We start from the raw sequence: 18,935 nt of genomic DNA, 5'->3' as shown, positions 1-18,935 counted from the left end.
AGTACTGTCATTTCGAGTACTCGTCATTGCAACGGCAGCAAGGCAAAACTTTCAAAATTGCCGTGACCAGGATTCGAACCTGGGTTATTGCGGCCACAACGCAATGTCCTAACCACTAGACGATCACGGCCACGGACGCGCCCGCGAAAGCAGCTGCCTGTAATGCAAGTGGCGATACACAGCAGAGCCTAGGCCAAGGTGTACGCCACAGCAGTGTGAGACACGGTCTCCATCACATGTATACGAGCAAATGAACGTGCCTGCGCTGTCAGGACACTAACTACAGTGGTTAGCTGCATTCACCTCCGTGGCAATGTCTTGCAGTCCCCCAAGCCTCTTGACTACAGGTATGTGGCTGGATAACAAGTGGATAGACGCTTCATCTCTCTCGCCGTCAGGTGTTGCCGTGAATCATACTTAACGTAGCTTTCTGCACGCGTCAGCGTAGCGTCAGTCGAGCAAAGTCGAGACAAGTCGCATAAGAGGAGCAACAAAAACGCGCGATTCCGGTACCGGGAATCGAACCCGGGCCTCCTGGGTGAGAGCCAGGTATCCTAGCCACTAGACCACACCGGATAACGACGGCAGTGCTCTTTCCAGCGAACGCAGCAGCCACCCACGGTTAACTGACGACAACTGTAAAAAATCCGCTCTCTCGCGTTATAGAACGGCGTGCCCCGGACGCATTTCGGGGAGACGGACGCCAGCAATGATGAGAGCAAAAGGTGCCTACAAATCCTGTCGTTGCACCACGCACTGTTCTACGGCAATTCACCAAGCAGACGCTCACGCCTTGTTGTGCTGTTTCCTTTGCGGGCAATGAGTGCACCTGCCTTCGACACAGGAAACATTACACGTTTGGCAGGAGTGGGATTGGAACCCACGCCTCCGAAGAGAATGGTGCCTGAAACCAGCGCCTTAGACCGCTCGGCCACGCTACCTACACAACACGCGCGTCACAAGAGCTGCGTCCTACCCCACGAGAACACACCGCAACGGCACAAAAATGAGACGTAAAAAGTGGCAACGGTGGGATTCGAACCCACGCCTCCGAAGAGACTGGTGCCTAAAACCAGCGCCTTAGACCGCTCGGCCACGTTACCGTTGGAGCAGCAGCCGCAAAACGTTTCGTTTGTACTACAAAGATCACTTCGAAATGGAAGTATCTTGGCAATCGCCGTGCCATGTATTTCCACTGCTCTCCCACTGGAAGCGTCTCTTTAGGCCATCCACAGCAAGAAAAAGCCGTGCCCGCCGTATGGTAGCGACGCCACTTGTCTGTAGCTGTCGCAGTTAAGGAGACAGCGTCAAGAGACGTTTTCGTGCCGTGACCAGGTTTCGAACCTGGGCTTTCCGTAACCACTAAAGTATCGTAGCTGTAACTGTCAGGCGGAGCTAGAATGCTCCATGTATCAAACATATGTGAGCTCAAGGAGGTTACACTTGAAGAAAAAGCGGCAGCTTAACGCGATCACAGCAAAGCCCCCGGCAGCTACGGGATTCGAAACCGCGCCTACAGAGAGTCTGGTGCCTTAAACCAGCGCCTTAAAGCGCTCGGCCACGCTACATGCGCTGCTTGGTGCGCCAGTGTTCCTAGCATTTGTACAAACAGTGCACGCCACAGCTTCCGGTTCTGCTGGGACTGGCTGCTCATCCATCGCACTTCAAACAACTGCCCTTTTCGACTACAGAGAGCAGCGGACGTCTGCGCTCTAGGAGGCGACATTACGTGTTGGGGATGAAGTGGTAGGGCAAACTGCGGCCTGCGGAACACGAGTGAAAAAATCAAGAGAGTACTGTCATTTCGAGTACTCGTCATTGCAACGGCAGCAAGGCAAAACTTTCAAAATTGCCGTGACCAGGATTCGAACCTGGGTTATTGCGGCCACAACGCAATGTCCTAACCACTAGACGATCACGGCCACGGACGCGCCCGCGAAAGCAGCTGCCTGTAATGCAAGTGGCGATACACAGCAGAGCCTAGGCCAAGGTGTACGCCACAGCAGTGTGAGACACGGTCTCCATCACATGTATACGAGCAAATGAACGTGCCTGCGCTGTCAGGACACTAACTACAGTGGTTAGCTGCATTCACCTCCGTGGCAATGTCTTGCAGTCCCCCAAGCCTCTTGACTACAGGTATGTGGCTGGATAACAAGTGGATAGACGCTTCATCTCTCTCGCCGTCAGGTGTTGCCGTGAATCATACTTAACGTAGCTTTCTGCACGCGTCAGCGTAGCGTCAGTCGAGCAAAGTCGAGACAAGTCGCATAAGAGGAGCAACAAAAACGCGCGATTCCGGTACCGGGAATCGAACCCGGGCCTCCTGGGTGAGAGCCAGGTATCCTAGCCACTAGACCACACCGGATAACGACGGCAGTGCTCTTTCCAGCGAACGCAGCAGCCACCCACGGTTAACTGACGACAACTGTAAAAAATCCGCTCTCTCGCGTTATAGAACGGCGTGCCCCGGACGCATTTCGGGGAGACGGACGCCAGCAATGATGAGAGCAAAAGGTGCCTACAAATCCTGTCGTTGCACCACGCACTGTTCTACGGCAATTCACCAAGCAGACGCTCACGCCTTGTTGTGCTGTTTCCTTTGCGGGCAATGAGTGCACCTGCCTTCGACACAGGAAACATTACACGTTTGGCAGGAGTGGGATTGGAACCCACGCCTCCGAAGAGAATGGTGCCTGAAACCAGCGCCTTAGACCGCTCGGCCACGCTACCTACACAACACGCGCGTCATTAGAGCTGCGTCCTACCCCACGAGAACACACCGCAACGGCACAAAAATGAGACGTAAAAAGTGGCAACGGTGGGATTCGAACCCACGCCTCCGAAGAGACTGGTGCCTAAAACCAGCGCCTTAGACCGCTCGGCCACGTTACCGTTGGAGCAGCAGCCGCAAAACGTTTCGTTTGTACTACAAAGATCACTTCGAAATGGAAGTATCTTGGCAATCGCCGTGCCATGTATTTCCACTGCTCTCCCACTGGAAGCGTCTCTTTAGGCCATCCACAGCAAGAAAAAGCCGTGCCCGCCGTATGGTAGCGACGCCACTTGTCTGTAGCTGTCGCAGTTAAGGAGACAGCGTCAAGAGACGTTTTCGTGCCGTGACCAGGTTTCGAACCTGGGCTTTCCGTAACCACTAAAGTATCGTAGCTGTAACTGTCAGGCGGAGCTAGAATGCTCCATGTATCAAACATATGTGAGCTCAAGGAGGTTACACTTGAAGAAAAAGCGGCAGCTTAACGCGTTCACAGCAAAGCCCCCGGCAGCTACGGGATTCGAAACCGCGCCTACAGAGAGTCTGGTGCCTTAAACCAGCGCCTTAAAGCGCTCGGCCACGCTACATGCGCTGCTTGGTGCGCCAGTGTTCCTAGCATTTGTACAAACAGTGCACGCCACAGCTTCCGGTTCTGCTGGGACTGGCTGCTCATCCATCGCACTTCAAACAACTGCCCTTTTCGACTACAGAGAGCAGCGGACGTCTGCGCTCTAGGAGGCGACATTACGTGTTGGGGATGAAGTGGTAGGGCAAACTGCGGCCTGCGGAACACGAGTGAAAAAATCAAGAGAGTACTGTCATTTCGAGTACTCGTCATTGCAACGGCAGCAAGGCAAAACTTTCAAAATTGCCGTGACCAGGATTCGAACCTGGGTTATTGCGGCCACAACGCAATGTCCTAACCACTAGACGATCACGGCCACGGACGCGCCCGCGAAAGCAGCTGCCTGTAATGCAAGTGGCGATACACAGCAGAGCCTAGGCCAAGGTGTACGCCACAGCAGTGTGAGACACGGTCTCCATCACATGTATACGAGCAAATGAACGTGCCTGCGCTGTCAGGACACTAACTACAGTGGTTAGCTGCATTCACCTCCGTGGCAATGTCTTGCAGTCCCCCAAGCCTCTTGACTACAGGTATGTGGCTGGATAACAAGTGGATAGACGCTTCATCTCTCTCGCCGTCAGGTGTTGCCGTGAATCATACTTAACGTAGCTTTCTGCACGCGTCAGCGTAGCGTCAGTCGAGCAAAGTCGAGACAAGTCGCATAAGAGGAGCAACAAAAACGCGCGATTCCGGTACCGGGAATCGAACCCGGGCCTCCTGGGTGAGAGCCAGGTATCCTAGCCACTAGACCACACCGGATAACGACGGCAGTGCTCTTTCCAGCGAACGCAGCAGCCACCCACGGTTAACTGACGACAACTGTAAAAAATCCGCTCTCTCGCGTTATAGAACGGCGTGCCCCGGACGCATTTCGGGGAGACGGACGCCAGCAATGATGAGAGCAAAAGGTGCCTACAAATCCTGTCGTTGCACCACGCACTGTTCTACGGCAATTCACCAAGCAGACGCTCACGCCTTGTTGTGCTGTTTCCTTTGCGGGCAATGAGTGCACCTGCCTTCGACACAGGAAACATTACACGTTTGGCAGGAGTGGGATTGGAACCCACGCCTCCGAAGAGAATGGTGCCTGAAACCAGCGCCTTAGACCGCTCGGCCACGCTACCTACACAACACGCGCGTCACAAGAGCTGCGTCCTACCCCACGAGAACACACCGCAACGGCACAAAAATGAGACGTAAAAAGTGGCAACGGTGGGATTCGAACCCACGCCTCCGAAGAGACTGGTGCCTAAAACCAGCGCCTTAGACCGCTCGGCCACGTTACCGTTGGAGCAGCAGCCGCAAAACGTTTCGTTTGTACTACAAAGATCACTTCGAAATGGAAGTATCTTGGCAATCGCCGTGCCATGTATTTCCACTGCTCTCCCACTGGAAGCGTCTCTTTAGGCCATCCACAGCAAGAAAAAGCCGTGCCCGCCGTATGGTAGCGACGCCACTTGTCTGTAGCTGTCGCAGTTAAGGAGACAGCGTCAAGAGACGTTTTCGTGCCGTGACCAGGTTTCGAACCTGGGCTTTCCGTAACCACTAAAGTATCGTAGCTGTAACTGTCAGGCGGAGCTAGAATGCTCCATGTATCAAACATATGTGAGCTCAAGGAGGTTACACTTGAAGAAAAAGCGGCAGCTTAACGCGATCACAGCAAAGCCCCCGGCAGCTACGGGATTCGAAACCGCGCCTACAGAGAGTCTGGTGCCTTAAACCAGCGCCTTAAAGCGCTCGGCCACGCTACATGCGCTGCTTGGTGCGCCAGTGTTCCTAGCATTTGTACAAACAGTGCACGCCACAGCTTCCGGTTCTGCTGGGACTGGCTGCTCATCCATCGCACTTCAAACAACTGCCCTTTTCGACTACAGAGAGCAGCGGACGTCTGCGCTCTAGGAGGCGACATTACGTGTTGGGGATGAAGTGGTAGGGCAAACTGCGGCCTGCGGAACACGAGTGAAAAAATCAAGAGAGTACTGTCATTTCGAGTACTCGTCATTGCAACGGCAGCAAGGCAAAACTTTCAAAATTGCCGTGACCAGGATTCGAACCTGGGTTATTGCGGCCACAACGCAATGTCCTAACCACTAGACGATCACGGCCACGGACGCGCCCGCGAAAGCAGCTGCCTGTAATGCAAGTGGCGATACACAGCAGAGCCTAGGCCAAGGTGTACGCCACAGCAGTGTGAGACACGGTCTCCATCACATGTATACGAGCAAATGAACGTGCCTGCGCTGTCAGGACACTAACTACAGTGGTTAGCTGCATTCACCTCCGTGGCAATGTCTTGCAGTCCCCCAAGCCTCTTGACTACAGGTATGTGGCTGGATAACAAGTGGATAGACGCTTCATCTCTCTCGCCGTCAGGTGTTGCCGTGAATCATACTTAACGTAGCTTTCTGCACGCGTCAGCGTAGCGTCAGTCGAGCAAAGTCGAGACAAGTCGCATAAGAGGAGCAACAAAAACGCGCGATTCCGGTACCGGGAATCGAACCCGGGCCTCCTGGGTGAGAGCCAGGTATCCTAGCCACTAGACCACACCGGATAACGACGGCAGTGCTCTTTCCAGCGAACGCAGCAGCCACCCACGGTTAACTGACGACAACTGTAAAAAATCCGCTCTCTCGCGTTATAGAACGGCGTGCCCCGGACGCATTTCGGGGAGACGGACGCCAGCAATGATGAGAGCAAAAGGTGCCTACAAATCCTGTCGTTGCACCACGCACTGTTCTACGGCAATTCACCAAGCAGACGCTCACGCCTTGTTGTGCTGTTTCCTTTGCGGGCAATGAGTGCACCTGCCTTCGACACAGGAAACATTACACGTTTGGCAGGAGTGGGATTGGAACCCACGCCTCCGAAGAGAATGGTGCCTGAAACCAGCGCCTTAGACCGCTCGGCCACGCTACCTACACAACACGCGCGTCACAAGAGCTGCGTCCTACCCCACGAGAACACACCGCAACGGCACAAAAATGAGACGTAAAAAGTGGCAACGGTGGGATTCGAACCCACGCCTCCGAAGAGACTGGTGCCTAAAACCAGCGCCTTAGACCGCTCGGCCACGTTACCGTTGGAGCAGCAGCCGCAAAACGTTTCGTTTGTACTACAAAGATCACTTCGAAATGGAAGTATCTTGGCAATCGCCGTGCCATGTATTTCCACTGCTCTCCCACTGGAAGCGTCTCTTTAGGCCATCCACAGCAAGAAAAAGCCGTGCCCGCCGTATGGTAGCGACGCCACTTGTCTGTAGCTGTCGCAGTTAAGGAGACAGCGTCAAGAGACGTTTTCGTGCCGTGACCAGGTTTCGAACCTGGGCTTTCCGTAACCACTAAAGTATCGTAGCTGTAACTGTCAGGCGGAGCTAGAATGCTCCATGTATCAAACATATGTGAGCTCAAGGAGGTTACACTTGAAGAAAAAGCGGCAGCTTAACGCGATCACAGCAAAGCCCCCGGCAGCTACGGGATTCGAAACCGCGCCTACAGAGAGTCTGGTGCCTTAAACCAGCGCCTTAAAGCGCTCGGCCACGCTACATGCGCTGCTTGGTGCGCCAGTGTTCCTAGCATTTGTACAAACAGTGCACGCCACAGCTTCCGGTTCTGCTGGGACTGGCTGCTCATCCATCGCACTTCAAACAACTGCCCTTTTCGACTACAGAGAGCAGCGGACGTCTGCGCTCTAGGAGGCGACATTACGTGTTGGGGATGAAGTGGTAGGGCAAACTGCGGCCTGCGGAACACGAGTGAAAAAATCAAGAGAGTACTGTCATTTCGAGTACTCGTCATTGCAACGGCAGCAAGGCAAAACTTTCAAAATTGCCGTGACCAGGATTCGAACCTGGGTTATTGCGGCCACAACGCAATGTCCTAACCACTAGACGATCACGGCCACGGACGCGCCCGCGAAAGCAGCTGCCTGTAATGCAAGTGGCGATACACAGCAGAGCCTAGGCCAAGGTGTACGCCACAGCAGTGTGAGACACGGTCTCCATCACATGTATACGAGCAAATGAACGTGCCTGCGCTGTCAGGACACTAACTACAGTGGTTAGCTGCATTCACCTCCGTGGCAATGTCTTGCAGTCCCCCAAGCCTCTTGACTACAGGTATGTGGCTGGATAACAAGTGGATAGACGCTTCATCTCTCTCGCCGTCAGGTGTTGCCGTGAATCATACTTAACGTAGCTTTCTGCACGCGTCAGCGTAGCGTCAGTCGAGCAAAGTCGAGACAAGTCGCATAAGAGGAGCAACAAAAACGCGCGATTCCGGTACCGGGAATCGAACCCGGGCCTCCTGGGTGAGAGCCAGGTATCCTAGCCACTAGACCACACCGGATAACGACGGCAGTGCTCTTTCCAGCGAACGCAGCAGCCACCCACGGTTAACTGACGACAACTGTAAAAAATCCGCTCTCTCGCGTTATAGAACGGCGTGCCCCGGACGCATTTCGGGGAGACGGACGCCAGCAATGATGAGAGCAAAAGGTGCCTACAAATCCTGTCGTTGCACCACGCACTGTTCTACGGCAATTCACCAAGCAGACGCTCACGCCTTGTTGTGCTGTTTCCTTTGCGGGCAATGAGTGCACCTGCCTTCGACACAGGAAACATTACACGTTTGGCAGGAGTGGGATTGGAACCCACGCCTCCGAAGAGAATGGTGCCTGAAACCAGCGCCTTAGACCGCTCGGCCACGCTACCTACACAACACGCGCGTCACAAGAGCTGCGTCCTACCCCACGAGAACACACCGCAACGGCACAAAAATGAGACGTAAAAAGTGGCAACGGTGGGATTCGAACCCACGCCTCCGAAGAGACTGGTGCCTAAAACCAGCGCCTTAGACCGCTCGGCCACGTTACCGTTGGAGCAGCAGCCGCAAAACGTTTCGTTTGTACTACAAAGATCACTTCGAAATGGAAGTATCTTGGCAATCGCCGTGCCATGTATTTCCACTGCTCTCCCACTGGAAGCGTCTCTTTAGGCCATCCACAGCAAGAAAAAGCCGTGCCCGCCGTATGGTAGCGACGCCACTTGTCTGTAGCTGTCGCAGTTAAGGAGACAGCGTCAAGAGACGTTTTCGTGCCGTGACCAGGTTTCGAACCTGGGCTTTCCGTAACCACTAAAGTATCGTAGCTGTAACTGTCAGGCGGAGCTAGAATGCTCCATGTATCAAACATATGTGAGCTCAAGGAGGTTACACTTGAAGAAAAAGCGGCAGCTTAACGCGATCACAGCAAAGCCCCCGGCAGCTACGGGATTCGAAACCGCGCCTACAGAGAGTCTGGTGCCTTAAACCAGCGCCTTAAAGCGCTCGGCCACGCTACATGCGCTGCTTGGTGCGCCAGTGTTCCTAGCATTTGTACAAACAGTGCACGCCACAGCTTCCGGTTCTGCTGGGACTGGCTGCTCATCCATCGCACTTCAAACAACTGCCCTTTTCGACTACAGAGAGCAGCGGACGTCTGCGCTCTAGGAGGCGACATTACGTGTTGGGGATGAAGTGGTAGGGCAAACTGCGGCCTGCGGAACACGAGTGAAAAAATCAAGAGAGTACTGTCATTTCGAGTACTCGTCATTGCAACGGCAGCAAGGCAAAACTTTCAAAATTGCCGTGACCAGGATTCGAACCTGGGTTATTGCGGCCACAACGCAATGTCCTAACCACTAGACGATCACGGCCACGGACGCGCCCGCGAAAGCAGCTGCCTGTAATGCAAGTGGCGATACACAGCAGAGCCTAGGCCAAGGTGTACGCCACAGCAGTGTGAGACACGGTCTCCATCACATGTATACGAGCAAATGAACGTGCCTGCGCTGTCAGGACACTAACTACAGTGGTTAGCTGCATTCACCTCCGTGGCAATGTCTTGCAGTCCCCCAAGCCTCTTGACTACAGGTATGTGGCTGGATAACAAGTGGATAGACGCTTCATCTCTCTCGCCGTCAGGTGTTGCCGTGAATCATACTTAACGTAGCTTTCTGCACGCGTCAGCGTAGCGTCAGTCGAGCAAAGTCGAGACAAGTCGCATAAGAGGAGCAACAAAAACGCGCGATTCCGGTACCGGGAATCGAACCCGGGCCTCCTGGGTGAGAGCCAGGTATCCTAGCCACTAGACCACACCGGATAACGACGGCAGTGCTCTTTCCAGCGAACGCAGCAGCCACCCACGGTTAACTGACGACAACTGTAAAAAATCCGCTCTCTCGCGTTATAGAACGGCGTGCCCCGGACGCATTTCGGGGAGACGGACGCCAGCAATGATGAGAGCAAAAGGTGCCTACAAATCCTGTCGTTGCACCACGCACTGTTCTACGGCAATTCACCAAGCAGACGCTCACGCCTTGTTGTGCTGTTTCCTTTGCGGGCAATGAGTGCACCTGCCTTCGACACAGGAAACATTACACGTTTGGCAGGAGTGGGATTGGAACCCACGCCTCCGAAGAGAATGGTGCCTGAAACCAGCGCCTTAGACCGCTCGGCCACGCTACCTACACAACACGCGCGTCACAAGAGCTGCGTCCTACCCCACGAGAACACACCGCAACGGCACAAAAATGAGACGTAAAAAGTGGCAACGGTGGGATTCGAACCCACGCCTCCGAAGAGACTGGTGCCTAAAACCAGCGCCTTAGACCGCTCGGCCACGTTACCGTTGGAGCAGCAGCCGCAAAACGTTTCGTTTGTACTACAAAGATCACTTCGAAATGGAAGTATCTTGGCAATCGCCGTGCCATGTATTTCCACTGCTCTCCCACTGGAAGCGTCTCTTTAGGCCATCCACAGCAAGAAAAAGCCGTGCCCGCCGTATGGTAGCGACGCCACTTGTCTGTAGCTGTCGCAGTTAAGGAGACAGCGTCAAGAGACGTTTTCGTGCCGTGACCAGGTTTCGAACCTGGGCTTTCCGTAACCACTAAAGTATCGTAGCTGTAACTGTCAGGCGGAGCTAGAATGCTCCATGTATCAAACATATGTGAGCTCAAGGAGGTTACACTTGAAGAAAAAGCGGCAGCTTAACGCGATCACAGCAAAGCCCCCGGCAGCTACGGGATTCGAAACCGCGCCTACAGAGAGTCTGGTGCCTTAAACCAGCGCCTTAAAGCGCTCGGCCACGCTACATGCGCTGCTTGGTGCGCCAGTGTTCCTAGCATTTGTACAAACAGTGCACGCCACAGCTTCCGGTTCTGCTGGGACTGGCTGCTCATCCATCGCACTTCAAACAACTGCCCTTTTCGACTACAGAGAGCAGCGGACGTCTGCGCTCTAGGAGGCGACATTACGTGTTGGGGATGAAGTGGTAGGGCAAACTGCGGCCTGCGGAACACGAGTGAAAAAATCAAGAGAGTACTGTCATTTCGAGTACTCGTCATTGCAACGGCAGCAAGGCAAAACTTTCAAAATTGCCGTGACCAGGATTCGAACCTGGGTTATTGCGGCCACAACGCAATGTCCTAACCACTAGACGATCACGGCCACGGACGCGCCCGCGAAAGCAGCTGCCTGTAATGCAAGTGGCGATACACAGCAGAGCCTAGGCCAAGGTGTACGCCACAGCAGTGTGAGACACGGTCTCCATCACATGTATACGAGCAAATGAACGTGCCTGCGCTGTCAGGACACTAACTACAGTGGTTAGCTGCATTCACCTCCGTGGCAATGTCTTGCAGTCCCCCAAGCCTCTTGACTACAGGTATGTGGCTGGATAACAAGTGGATAGACGCTTCATCTCTCTCGCCGTCAGGTGTTGCCGTGAATCATACTTAACGTAGCTTTCTGCACGCGTCAGCGTAGCGTCAGTCGAGCAAAGTCGAGACAAGTCGCATAAGAGGAGCAACAAAAACGCGCGATTCCGGTACCGGGAATCGAACCCGGGCCTCCTGGGTGAGAGCCAGGTATCCTAGCCACTAGACCACACCGGATAACGACGGCAGTGCTCTTTCCAGCGAACGCAGCAGCCACCCACGGTTAACTGACGACAACTGTAAAAAATCCGCTCTCTCGCGTTATAGAACGGCGTGCCCCGGACGCATTTCGGGGAGACGGACGCCAGCAATGATGAGAGCAAAAGGTGCCTACAAATCCTGTCGTTGCACCACGCACTGTTCTACGGCAATTCACCAAGCAGACGCTCACGCCTTGTTGTGCTGTTTCCTTTGCGGGCAATGAGTGCACCTGCCTTCGACACAGGAAACATTACACGTTTGGCAGGAGTGGGATTGGAACCCACGCCTCCGAAGAGAATGGTGCCTGAAACCAGCGCCTTAGACCGCTCGGCCACGCTACCTACACAACACGCGCGTCACAAGAGCTGCGTCCTACCCCACGAGAACACACCGCAACGGCACAAAAATGAGACGTAAAAAGTGGCAACGGTGGGATTCGAACCCACGCCTCCGAAGAGACTGGTGCCTAAAACCAGCGCCTTAGACCGCTCGGCCACGTTACCGTTGGAGCAGCAGCCGCAAAACGTTTCGTTTGTACTACAAAGATCACTTCGAAATGGAAGTATCTTGGCAATCGCCGTGCCATGTATTTCCACTGCTCTCCCACTGGAAGCGTCTCTTTAGGCCATCCACAGCAAGAAAAAGCCGTGCCCGCCGTATGGTAGCGACGCCACTTGTCTGTAGCTGTCGCAGTTAAGGAGACAGCGTCAAGAGACGTTTTCGTGCCGTGACCAGGTTTCGAACCTGGGCTTTCCGTAACCACTAAAGTATCGTAGCTGTAACTGTCAGGCGGAGCTAGAATGCTCCATGTATCAAACATATGTGAGCTCAAGGAGGTTACACTTGAAGAAAAAGCGGCAGCTTAACGCGATCACAGCAAAGCCCCCGGCAGCTACGGGATTCGAAACCGCGCCTACAGAGAGTCTGGTGCCTTAAACCAGCGCCTTAAAGCGCTCGGCCACGCTACATGCGCTGCTTGGTGCGCCAGTGTTCCTAGCATTTGTACAAACAGTGCACGCCACAGCTTCCGGTTCTGCTGGGACTGGCTGCTCATCCATCGCACTTCAAACAACTGCCCTTTTCGACTACAGAGAGCAGCGGACGTCTGCGCTCTAGGAGGCGACATTACGTGTTGGGGATGAAGTGGTAGGGCAAACTGCGGCCTGCGGAACACGAGTGAAAAAATCAAGAGAGTACTGTCATTTCGAGTACTCGTCATTGCAACGGCAGCAAGGCAAAACTTTCAAAATTGCCGTGACCAGGATTCGAACCTGGGTTATTGCGGCCACAACGCAATGTCCTAACCACTAGACGATCACGGCCACGGACGCGCCCGCGAAAGCAGCTGCCTGTAATGCAAGTGGCGATACACAGCAGAGCCTAGGCCAAGGTGTACGCCACAGCAGTGTGAGACACGGTCTCCATCACATGTATACGAGCAAATGAACGTGCCTGCGCTGTCAGGACACTAACTACAGTGGTTAGCTGCATTCACCTCCGTGGCAATGTCTTGCAGTCCCCCAAGCCTCTTGACTACAGGTATGTGGCTGGATAACAAGTGGATAGACGCTTCATCTCTCTCGCCGTCAGGTGTTGCCGTGAATCATACTTAACGTAGCTTTCTGCACGCGTCAGCGTAGCGTCAGTCGAGCAAAGTCGAGACAAGTCGCATAAGAGGAGCAACAAAAACGCGCGATTCCGGTACCGGGAATCGAACCCGGGCCTCCTGGGTGAGAGCCAGGTATCCTAGCCACTAGACCACACCGGATAACGACGGCAGTGCTCTTTCCAGCGAACGCAGCAGCCACCCACGGTTAACTGACGACAACTGTAAAAAATCCGCTCTCTCGCGTTATAGAACGGCGTGCCCCGGACGCATTTCGGGGAGACGGACGCCAGCAATGATGAGAGCAAAAGGTGCCTACAAATCCTGTCGTTGCACCACGCACTGTTCTACGGCAATTCACCAAGCAGACGCTCACGCCTTGTTGTGCTGTTTCCTTTGCGGGCAATGAGTGCACCTGCCTTCGACACAGGAAACATTACACGTTTGGCAGGAGTGGGATTGGAACCCACGCCTCCGAAGAGAATGGTGCCTGAAACCAGCGCCTTAGACCGCTCGGCCACGCTACCTACACAACACGCGCGTCACAAGAGCTGCGTCCTACCCCACGAGAACACACCGCAACGGCACAAAAATGAGACGTAAAAAGTGGCAACGGTGGGATTCGAACCCACGCCTCCGAAGAGACTGGTGCCTAAAACCAGCGCCTTAGACCGCTCGGCCACGTTACCGTTGGAGCAGCAGCCGCAAAACGTTTCGTTTGTACTACAAAGATCACTTCGAAATGGAAGTATCTTGGCAATCGCCGTGCCATGTATTTCCACTGCTCTCCCACTGGAAGCGTCTCTTTAGGCCATCCACAGCAAGAAAAAGCCGTGCCCGCCGTATGGTAGCGACGCCACTTGTCTGTAGCTGTCGCAGTTAAGGAGACAGCGTCAAGAGACGTTTTCGTGCCGTGACCAGGTTTCGAACCTGGGCTTTCCGTAACCACTAAAGTATCGTAGCTGTAACTGTCAGGCGGAGCTAGAATGCTCCATGTATCAAACATATGTGAGCTCAAGGAGGTTACACTTGAAGAAAAAGCGGCAGCTTAACGCGATCACAGCAAAGCCCCCGGCAGCTACGGGATTCGAAACCGCGCCTACAGAGAGTCTGGTGCCTTAAACCAGCGCCTTAAAGCGCTCGGCCACGCTACATGCGCTGCTTGGTGCGCCAGTGTTCCTAGCATTTGTACAAACAGTGCACGCCACAGCTTCCGGTTCTGCTGGGACTGGCTGCTCATCCATCGCACTTCAAACAACTGCCCTTTTCGACTACAGAGAGCAGCGGACGTCTGCGCTCTAGGAGGCGACATTACGTGTTGGGGATGAAGTGGTAGGGCAAACTGCGGCCTGCGGAACACGAGTGAAAAAATCAAGAGAGTACTGTCATTTCGAGTACTCGTCATTGCAACGGCAGCAAGGCAAAACTTTCAAAATTGCCGTGACCAGGATTCGAACCTGGGTTATTGCGGCCACAACGCAATGTCCTAACCACTAGACGATCACGGCCACGGACGCGCCCGCGAAAGCAGCTGCCTGTAATGCAAGTGGCGATACACAGCAGAGCCTAGGCCAAGGTGTACGCCACAGCAGTGTGAGACACGGTCTCCATCACATGTATACGAGCAAATGAACGTGCCTGCGCTGTCAGGACACTAACTACAGTGGTTAGCTGCATTCACCTCCGTGGCAATGTCTTGCAGTCCCCCAAGCCTCTTGACTACAGGTATGTGGCTGGATAACAAGTGGATAGACGCTTCATCTCTCTCGCCGTCAGGTGTTGCCGTGAATCATACTTAACGTAGCTTTCTGCACGCGTCTGCGTAGCGTCAGTCGAGCAAAGTCGAGACAAGTCGCATAAGAGGAGCAACAAAAACGCGCGATTCCGGTACCGGGAATCGAACCCGGGCCTCCTGGGTGAGAGCCAGGTATCCTAGCCACTAGACCACACCGGATAACGACGGCAGTGCTCTTTCCAGCGAACGCAGCAGCCACCCACGGTTAACTGACGACAACTGTAAAAAATCCGCTCTCTCGCGTTATAGAACGGCGTGCCCCGGACGCATTTCGGGGAGACGGACGCCAGCAATGATGAGAGCAAAAGGTGCCTACAAATCCTGTCGTTGCACCACGCACTGTTCTACGGCAATTCACCAAGCAGACGCTCACGCCTTGTTGTGCTGTTTCCTTTGCGGGCAATGAGTGCACCTGCCTTCGACACAGGAAACATTACACGTTTGGCAGGAGTGGGATTGGAACCCACGCCTCCGAAGAGAATGGTGCCTGAAACCAGCGCCTTAGACCGCTCGGCCACGCTACCTACACAACACGCGCGTCACAAGAGCTGCGTCCTACCCCACGAGAACACACCGCAACGGCACAAAAATGAGACGTAAAAAGTGGCAACGGTGGGATTCGAACCCACGCCTCCGAAGAGACTGGTGCCTAAAACCAGCGCCTTAGACCGCTCGGCCACGTTACCGTTGGAGCAGCAGCCGCAAAACGTTTCGTTTGTACTACAAAGATCACTTCGAAATGGAAGTATCTTGGCAATCGCCGTGCCATGTATTTCCACTGCTCTCCCACTGGAAGCGTCTCTTTAGGCCATCCACAGCAAGAAAAAGCCGTGCCCGCCGTATGGTAGCGACGCCACTTGTCTGTAGCTGTCGCAGTTAAGGAGACAGCGTCAAGAGACGTTTTCGTGCCGTGACCAGGTTTCGAACCTGGGCTTTCCGTAACCACTAAAGTATCGTAGCTGTAACTGTCAGGCGGAGCTAGAATGCTCCATGTATCAAACATATGTGAGCTCAAGGAGGTTACACTTGAAGAAAAAGCGGCAGCTTAACGCGATCACAGCAAAGCCCCCGGCAGCTACGGGATTCGAAACCGCGCCTACAGAGAGTCTGGTGCCTTAAACCAGCGCCTTAAAGCGCTCGGCCACGCTACATGCGCTGCTTGGTGCGCCAGTGTTCCTAGCATTTGTACAAACAGTGCACGCCACAGCTTCCGGTTCTGCTGGGACTGGCTGCTCATCCATCGCACTTCAAACAACTGCCCTTTTCGACTACAGAGAGCAGCGGACGTCTGCGCTCTAGGAGGCGACATTACGTGTTGGGGATGAAGTGGTAGGGCAAACTGCGGCCTGCGGAACACGAGTGAAAAAATCAAGAGAGTACTGTCATTTCGAGTACTCGTCATTGCAACGGCAGCAAGGCAAAACTTTCAAAATTGCCGTGACCAGGATTCGAACCTGGGTTATTGCGGCCACAACGCAATGTCCTAACCACTAGACGATCACGGCCACGGACGCGCCCGCGAAAGCAGCTGCCTGTAATGCAAGTGGCGATACACAGCAGAGCCTAGGCCAAGGTGTACGCCACAGCAGTGTGAGACACGGTCTCCATCACATGTATACGAGCAAATGAACGTGCCTGCGCTGTCAGGACACTAACTACAGTGGTTAGCTGCATTCACCTCCGTGGCAATGTCTTGCAGTCCCCCAAGCCTCTTGACTACAGGTATGTGGCTGGATAACAAGTGGATAGACGCTTCATCTCTCTCGCCGTCAGGTGTTGCCGTGAATCATACTTAACGTAGCTTTCTGCACGCGTCAGCGTAGCGTCAGTCGAGCAAAGTCGAGACAAGTCGCATAAGAGGAGCAACAAAAACGCGCGATTCCGGTACCGGGAATCGAACCCGGGCCTCCTGGGTGAGAGCCAGGTATCCTAGCCACTAGACCACACCGGATAACGACGGCAGTGCTCTTTCCAGCGAACGCAGCAGCCACCCACGGTTAACTGACGACAACTGTAAAAAATCCGCTCTCTCGCGTTATAGAACGGCGTGCCCCGGACGCATTTCGGGGAGACGGACGCCAGCAATGATGAGAGCAAAAGGTGCCTACAAATCCTGTCGTTGCACCACGCACTGTTCTACGGCAATTCACCAAGCAGACGCTCACGCCTTGTTGTGCTGTTTCCTTTGCGGGCAATGAGTGCACCTGCCTTCGACACAGGAAACATTACACGTTTGGCAGGAGTGGGATTGGAACCCACGCCTCCGAAGAGAATGGTGCCTGAAACCAGCGCCTTAGACCGCTCGGCCACGCTACCTACACAACACGCGCGTCACAAGAGCTGCGTCCTACCCCACGAGAACACACCGCAACGGCACAAAAATGAGACGTAAAAAGTGGCAACGGTGGGATTCGAACCCACGCCTCCGAAGAGACTGGTGCCTAAAACCAGCGCCTTAGACCGCTCGGCCACGTTACCGTTGGAGCAGCAGCCGCAAAACGTTTCGTTTGTACTACAAAGATCACTTCGAAATGGAAGTATCTTGGCAATCGCCGTGCCATGTATTTCCACTGCTCTCCCACTGGAAGCGTCTCTTTAGGCCATCCACAGCAAGAAAAAGCCGTGCCCGCCGTATGGTAGCGACGCCACTTGTCTGTAGCTGTCGCAGTTAAGGAGACAGCGTCAAGAGACGTTTTCGTGCCGTGACCAGGTTTCGAACCTGGGCTTTCCGTAACCACTAAAGTATCGTAGCTGTAACTGTCAGGCGGAGCTAGAATGCTCCATGTATCAAACATATGTGAGCTCAAGGAGGTTACACTTGAAGAAAAAGCGGCAGCTTAACGCGATCACAGCAAAGCCCCCGGCAGCTACGGGATTCGAAACCGCGCCTACAGAGAGTCTGGTGCCTTAAACCAGCGCCTTAAAGCGCTCGGCCACGCTACATGCGCTGCTTGGTGCGCCAGTGTTCCTAGCATTTGTACAAACAGTGCACGCCACAGCTTCCGGTTCTGCTGGGACTGGCTGCTCATCCATCGCACTTCAAACAACTGCCCTTTTCGACTACAGAGAGCAGCGGACGTCTGCGCTCTAGGAGGCGACATTACGTGTTGGGGATGAAGTGGTAGGGCAAACTGCGGCCTGCGGAACACGAGTGAAAAAATCAAGAGAGTACTGTCATTTCGAGTACTCGTCATTGCAACGGCAGCAAGGCAAAACTTTCAAAATTGCCGTGACCAGGATTCGAACCTGGGTTATTGCGGCCACAACGCAATGTCCTAACCACTAGACGATCACGGCCACGGACGCGCCCGCGAAAGCAGCTGCCTGTAATGCAAGTGGCGATACACAGCAGAGCCTAGGCCAAGGTGTACGCCACAGCAGTGTGAGACACGGTCTCCATCACATGTATACGAGCAAATGAACGTGCCTGCGCTGTCAGGACACTAACTACAGTGGTTAGCTGCATTCACCTCCGTGGCAATGTCTTGCAGTCCCCCAAGCCTCTTGACTACAGGTATGTGGCTGGATAACAAGTGGATAGACGCTTCATCTCTCTCGCCGTCAGGTGTTGCCGTGAATCATACTTAACGTAGCTTTCTGCACGCGTCAGCGTAGCGTCAGTCGAGCAAAGTCGAGACAAGTCGCATAAGAGGAGCAACAAAAACGCGCGATTCCGGTACCGGGAATCGAACCCGGGCCTCCTGGGTGAGAGCCAGGTATCCTAGCCACTAGACCACACCGGATAACGACGGCAGTGCTCTTTCCAGCGAACGCAGCAGCCACCCACGGTTAACTGACGACAACTGTAAAAAATCCGCTCTCTCGCGTTATAGAACGGCGTGCCCCGGACGCATTTCGGGGAGACGGACGCCAGCAATGATGAGAGCAAAAGGTGCCTACAAATCCTGTCGTTGCACCACGCACTGTTCTACGGCAATTCACCAAGCAGACGCTCACGCCTTGTTGTGCTGTTTCCTTTGCGGGCAATGAGTGCACCTGCCTTCGACACAGGAAACATTACACGTTTGGCAGGAGTGGGATTGGAACCCACGCCTCCGAAGAGAATGGTGCCTGAAACCAGCGCCTTAGACCGCTCGGCCACGCTACCTACACAACACGCGCGTCACAAGAGCTGCGTCCTACCCCACGAGAACACACCGCAACGGCACAAAAATGAGACGT

The 18,935-nt window shown here is 54.2% G+C and overlaps 32 non-coding genes across 32 annotated transcripts; all 32 read right to left on the bottom strand.

The window, feature by feature from the left end:
* Positions 1-58: 58 nt before the first annotated feature.
* On the bottom strand, positions 59-130 carry Trnah-gug. Its single transcript has one exon. It is a non-coding gene; the product is annotated as a tRNA-His (tRNA).
* A 374-nt stretch (positions 131-504) lies between these two features.
* Positions 505-576, bottom strand: Trnae-cuc. Its single transcript has one exon. It is a non-coding gene; the product is annotated as a tRNA-Glu (tRNA).
* Positions 577-1,021: 445 nt separating this feature from the next.
* On the bottom strand, positions 1,022-1,103 carry Trnal-uag. The gene has a single exon. It is a non-coding gene; the product is annotated as a tRNA-Leu (tRNA).
* A 747-nt stretch (positions 1,104-1,850) lies between these two features.
* Positions 1,851-1,922, bottom strand: Trnah-gug. Its single transcript has one exon. It is a non-coding gene; the product is annotated as a tRNA-His (tRNA).
* A 374-nt stretch (positions 1,923-2,296) lies between these two features.
* Positions 2,297-2,368, bottom strand: Trnae-cuc. Its single transcript has one exon. It is a non-coding gene; the product is annotated as a tRNA-Glu (tRNA).
* Positions 2,369-2,813: 445 nt separating this feature from the next.
* Trnal-uag lies at positions 2,814-2,895 on the bottom strand. Its single transcript has one exon. It is a non-coding gene; the product is annotated as a tRNA-Leu (tRNA).
* A 747-nt stretch (positions 2,896-3,642) lies between these two features.
* Positions 3,643-3,714, bottom strand: Trnah-gug. Its single transcript has one exon. It is a non-coding gene; the product is annotated as a tRNA-His (tRNA).
* Positions 3,715-4,088: 374 nt separating this feature from the next.
* Trnae-cuc lies at positions 4,089-4,160 on the bottom strand. The gene has a single exon. It is a non-coding gene; the product is annotated as a tRNA-Glu (tRNA).
* A 445-nt stretch (positions 4,161-4,605) lies between these two features.
* Positions 4,606-4,687, bottom strand: Trnal-uag. The gene has a single exon. It is a non-coding gene; the product is annotated as a tRNA-Leu (tRNA).
* A 747-nt stretch (positions 4,688-5,434) lies between these two features.
* Positions 5,435-5,506, bottom strand: Trnah-gug. Its single transcript has one exon. It is a non-coding gene; the product is annotated as a tRNA-His (tRNA).
* A 374-nt stretch (positions 5,507-5,880) lies between these two features.
* Positions 5,881-5,952, bottom strand: Trnae-cuc. Its single transcript has one exon. It is a non-coding gene; the product is annotated as a tRNA-Glu (tRNA).
* Positions 5,953-6,397: 445 nt separating this feature from the next.
* On the bottom strand, positions 6,398-6,479 carry Trnal-uag. Its single transcript has one exon. It is a non-coding gene; the product is annotated as a tRNA-Leu (tRNA).
* A 747-nt stretch (positions 6,480-7,226) lies between these two features.
* On the bottom strand, positions 7,227-7,298 carry Trnah-gug. The gene has a single exon. It is a non-coding gene; the product is annotated as a tRNA-His (tRNA).
* A 374-nt stretch (positions 7,299-7,672) lies between these two features.
* Positions 7,673-7,744, bottom strand: Trnae-cuc. Its single transcript has one exon. It is a non-coding gene; the product is annotated as a tRNA-Glu (tRNA).
* Positions 7,745-8,189: 445 nt separating this feature from the next.
* Positions 8,190-8,271, bottom strand: Trnal-uag. Its single transcript has one exon. It is a non-coding gene; the product is annotated as a tRNA-Leu (tRNA).
* Positions 8,272-9,018: 747 nt separating this feature from the next.
* On the bottom strand, positions 9,019-9,090 carry Trnah-gug. Its single transcript has one exon. It is a non-coding gene; the product is annotated as a tRNA-His (tRNA).
* Positions 9,091-9,464: 374 nt separating this feature from the next.
* Trnae-cuc lies at positions 9,465-9,536 on the bottom strand. The gene has a single exon. It is a non-coding gene; the product is annotated as a tRNA-Glu (tRNA).
* Positions 9,537-9,981: 445 nt separating this feature from the next.
* Positions 9,982-10,063, bottom strand: Trnal-uag. The gene has a single exon. It is a non-coding gene; the product is annotated as a tRNA-Leu (tRNA).
* A 747-nt stretch (positions 10,064-10,810) lies between these two features.
* Positions 10,811-10,882, bottom strand: Trnah-gug. The gene has a single exon. It is a non-coding gene; the product is annotated as a tRNA-His (tRNA).
* Positions 10,883-11,256: 374 nt separating this feature from the next.
* On the bottom strand, positions 11,257-11,328 carry Trnae-cuc. The gene has a single exon. It is a non-coding gene; the product is annotated as a tRNA-Glu (tRNA).
* A 445-nt stretch (positions 11,329-11,773) lies between these two features.
* Trnal-uag lies at positions 11,774-11,855 on the bottom strand. Its single transcript has one exon. It is a non-coding gene; the product is annotated as a tRNA-Leu (tRNA).
* A 747-nt stretch (positions 11,856-12,602) lies between these two features.
* Positions 12,603-12,674, bottom strand: Trnah-gug. Its single transcript has one exon. It is a non-coding gene; the product is annotated as a tRNA-His (tRNA).
* Positions 12,675-13,048: 374 nt separating this feature from the next.
* Trnae-cuc lies at positions 13,049-13,120 on the bottom strand. The gene has a single exon. It is a non-coding gene; the product is annotated as a tRNA-Glu (tRNA).
* Positions 13,121-13,565: 445 nt separating this feature from the next.
* Positions 13,566-13,647, bottom strand: Trnal-uag. Its single transcript has one exon. It is a non-coding gene; the product is annotated as a tRNA-Leu (tRNA).
* Positions 13,648-14,394: 747 nt separating this feature from the next.
* On the bottom strand, positions 14,395-14,466 carry Trnah-gug. Its single transcript has one exon. It is a non-coding gene; the product is annotated as a tRNA-His (tRNA).
* A 374-nt stretch (positions 14,467-14,840) lies between these two features.
* Trnae-cuc lies at positions 14,841-14,912 on the bottom strand. The gene has a single exon. It is a non-coding gene; the product is annotated as a tRNA-Glu (tRNA).
* Positions 14,913-15,357: 445 nt separating this feature from the next.
* Trnal-uag lies at positions 15,358-15,439 on the bottom strand. The gene has a single exon. It is a non-coding gene; the product is annotated as a tRNA-Leu (tRNA).
* Positions 15,440-16,186: 747 nt separating this feature from the next.
* On the bottom strand, positions 16,187-16,258 carry Trnah-gug. Its single transcript has one exon. It is a non-coding gene; the product is annotated as a tRNA-His (tRNA).
* Positions 16,259-16,632: 374 nt separating this feature from the next.
* Positions 16,633-16,704, bottom strand: Trnae-cuc. Its single transcript has one exon. It is a non-coding gene; the product is annotated as a tRNA-Glu (tRNA).
* Positions 16,705-17,149: 445 nt separating this feature from the next.
* On the bottom strand, positions 17,150-17,231 carry Trnal-uag. Its single transcript has one exon. It is a non-coding gene; the product is annotated as a tRNA-Leu (tRNA).
* Positions 17,232-17,978: 747 nt separating this feature from the next.
* On the bottom strand, positions 17,979-18,050 carry Trnah-gug. Its single transcript has one exon. It is a non-coding gene; the product is annotated as a tRNA-His (tRNA).
* A 374-nt stretch (positions 18,051-18,424) lies between these two features.
* Positions 18,425-18,496, bottom strand: Trnae-cuc. Its single transcript has one exon. It is a non-coding gene; the product is annotated as a tRNA-Glu (tRNA).
* Between the last annotated feature and the right edge of the window lie 439 nt (positions 18,497-18,935).

This window comes from Schistocerca piceifrons, unplaced genomic scaffold (genome assembly GCF_021461385.2).
Source record: "Schistocerca piceifrons isolate TAMUIC-IGC-003096 unplaced genomic scaffold, iqSchPice1.1 HiC_scaffold_695, whole genome shotgun sequence".
NCBI lineage: Eukaryota > Metazoa > Arthropoda > Insecta > Orthoptera > Acrididae > Schistocerca > Schistocerca piceifrons.
Note: the sequence above shows the minus strand (reverse complement) of the source record. Positions and strands in the feature narration are given on the sequence as shown.